General features: G+C 37.7%; 1 pseudogene; it reads right to left on the bottom strand.

Moving 5' to 3' along the window:
- Positions 1-244: 244 nt before the first annotated feature.
- Positions 245-2,969, bottom strand: LOC108302193 (annotated as a pseudogene).
- Between the last annotated feature and the right edge of the window lie 465 nt (positions 2,970-3,434).

Raw genomic sequence — 3,434 nt, 5'->3', positions numbered from 1 at the left:
ACATGAGTCCATGAGAGTGTATGTTTTAGAACTTACCTACTGGAAAGATATATTTAATACAAATCAGAAATTCATCAAATTACTGGCCACTTACAACATGTAGAAGAGGACTCTTTCTATAGAAAGGGCTCACAATCTGAGCTTGCCCTTTACAATGGCAAATAGTATTACAGTGATATTGTAAACAAACAACTCAAATATGAAAAAAATGTAGTATAATATACAATTATTAAACACCTCTCTTTTAGGTAAGATTTTCAGAAAACCCAGGGATAGATTTTATATCACAGAACTGTCCATACCAATCAAAAATATCGTTTGATTGGACAGTAAAATAATATTTGTCGGAAGCTAAAAACAGATAAAGTACAGGCCAATGGGAACGGTAAAGCTTTAATTTCTCCAGTTTTCTTCCAAATCAACTTATTATTAGGGTTCCCATAACACAGGAGGTGGTAGCTTCCTACAGGAGCACATTTGGGATTGATTTTGGTTATATTCCAAGTCAGGGCAATGCCCCTGGGTCTCAAAACCTGTTTAACTTTGAGCTCAGGCTTCTCGGAGGAAGTGTGTCCCAGATTTGTCTACTAATTCAGGTTTTAGTGATGGTGGTTTTGGGAGTAGTGGCAGGTGCTCAAAGAACTTAGGAAACCGGGCTGCATTTTGTGCCAATGAGGTTGTTTCTTTTGAGTTTAAAACAGTTTTCAAAGGCGACTCCAGGGTGGTTACTGGACTTTCTGTATTGTAGTTGGATAGGCCTTCTTTTGTCAAATCAATTATAGAATCAGGTTTCTTCTGTTCAACTATAACTTCAGCATTGGGAGAATTGCTGGAATTTCCTGATGTAATTTTTCTGATATCTGTTGGATTTGATGTAATTGGAGTTGTCAACTTAGGGCTTTTCACAAAAATCAACATAACATCATCATTGTTACTTTCAGAAAAAGATTCATTTTGATCTGGTGACAAATTAATTTGTTTGTTTCCTTTTTCTGAAGGGTTAGAAGGCTCATAATTCACAGAAGACCTTCTTTCACCTGGACTACTAACTGATTCCAGATTCTTTTTTTTTTTTTTTTTTCTTTTTTGAGACAGAGTCTAGCTCTCTTGCCCAGGCTGGAGTACAGTAGTGCGATCTCAGCTCACTGCAACCTCCGTCTCCCAGGTTCAAGTGATTCCCCCACCTCAGCCTCCAGGCTGGAGTACAGTAGTGTGATCTCAGCTCACTGCAACCTCCGTCTCCCAGGTTCAAGTGATTCCCCCACCTCAGCCTCCCGATTAGCTGGGATTGCAGGCACCCGTCATCACACTCAGACAATTTTTGTATTTTTAGTAGAGACGGGGTTTCACCATGTTGGCCAGGCTGGTCTCAAACTCCTGACCACAAGAGATCCACTCGCCTTGGCCTCCCAAACTACTGGAATTACAGGCATGAGCCACCGTACCAGCCCTGACTCCAGAATCTTATCCAAATTCATCGTCTCTGAATTTGCAACCTTACAGGCTCCATTACCTGATAACATGTTTGGTTCCAAACAATTCCTTTAAGAGAATAATACTGTTTTAATAAGTCTTTGAAATTTTGCTGGTTTTGCAAAGAATTCATCAGCTCTTCCTTCATGTTTATTCCTGCACTCTACCTCCCCACTGCATTTGTTCCATTATTTCAGTTTGTTATCAAATAGTTTGTAATTTATACTACAGATCTCCTGCTGGAGGCCAAATGTCTGACCTGTTCCAGGGATGCTGTTTGCCATTCCAAAACTACAGAAATATTTTCATTAATTTGTTCTGAAGTTTTCATGCATTTAACATTTTCTTTGTTTTCTGAAAACATCCTCTTCTTTTGATAATGGCTGTTGCTATCAGTGTGAAGTGATGACTACCATGTTGAATCTGCACTTTCACAATTTGAAATGCTGGAAGGACAGGTTCTACTAAATTCTTCAGTTTTTAAAATGTCATCAGCACAGTTGTTACAGGGACTGAATTCACCAAGTTAGGTGTTTTCTCAACAAGCACAAAATGTGAGTCTTCTAAACTTAAAGTGTTGTCATGTTGCTTTTGATAAATGGCAAATGTGATTCTGAATTGGAGTTTGTTTCTAAATGGAAAACCATCTGGCCTGTTCTCTTATCATCCACAGTACTGGTTACTGCAGACTTTGGCATCACAACACCACCACTCAATACACTGGGTGGACAGCCAGTAGACTTTAGACTACAAGACCCTTTGTGCTCTAAAAGGGATCCTGTTACATTTGTCGAATATTCAAAATGGTTTTCAGAATGGTTTTTCAGATTCAGTGAATCTTTTGCCTCTTGTATAAAGACTCTGCTGGGGGAATCTGTTGTTTCACTTGGCTTTTGGTATGGACGAACAACTTGTTCCAATTTTGTTTCTGAATGAACGATTTCTTCTACTGATTTTATGCAATTCTGAGAGAATACTTTTCTCTGGTATTGAATTTTTATTAGCATCCAATGAGGAAGCACTATTTTCAGAATGTCTGCATTTGCTAGTTATGATACTAGGACTGAATTTCTGATTACCACTTGGAACTTGACTCCCAGTTGCTGCTGTTTTCAGTGCTTCAGTATTCCTTGACTTATTCAGAATCTCTGCTTACTTCTGGCAACTTGGGGGCATTGGTTTTTTGGCTTTTAATGTCTTCCGTTTACTTCTATCAGGACTTGCCATCTTTCACATCCAGCAATGGATCCAAACCAAGAAATCCCTGATTTACCTATACATGCCAGTTCCTAAAACATGCAAATCACTTCCAATAAGGCACTAGTTCATGTATTTCTGTTGAAGCAGAAGTCAATCTTAGGATGTAGTCTGTACTTGTCTGCAGATAAGATTCACAAAAGCTGAATTCAGATGCTTCATTTTTGCCTTTTCATTTGCTTTCCCATGATACAGCCTATCTTTATCTTGAATGGCCTTCCCCATTTGTTCTGCAAATAGTTATGTCACCAGTCATTTACTGGCTAGAGCGGCGCCACTCCAACCAAGGCAATCCCCACCTTTCCTTCTTGATCAATCCCAATAGAGGTATATCAAAAATATTTGCCTTTTCAAAGGACTAACTTTGGGTTTGTTGATACTCTTCATTGAATTCTTGTTTCATTAATTTCTGCTTACATTTATCATTAATTTCCTTCTACTTTATTTGCTATTAATGTGCTGTTATTTTTCTAGCTTGTTGAGAAACATACCTGAGTCTATTTTGTTTTTGTCTTTCTTCTTTACTACACACACACACACACACGCCACACATACATATTTTGATATTTTTATTATTATTCAGCTCAAATATTCTACTGTCCTGTGTGACTTCTTCTTTGACCTATCGGTTATGTCAAAATATATTTCTAAATTTTTAAACATATGACAAATTTATAATTCTTTGTTATGATTTCAGGTTTAAT

Source organism: Cebus imitator, unplaced genomic scaffold (assembly GCF_001604975.1).
Source record: "Cebus imitator isolate Cc_AM_T3 unplaced genomic scaffold, Cebus_imitator-1.0 Scaffold39, whole genome shotgun sequence".
Taxonomy (NCBI): Eukaryota; Metazoa; Chordata; class Mammalia; order Primates; family Cebidae; genus Cebus; species Cebus imitator.
This window is presented reverse-complemented; position numbering and strand designations above follow the sequence as displayed.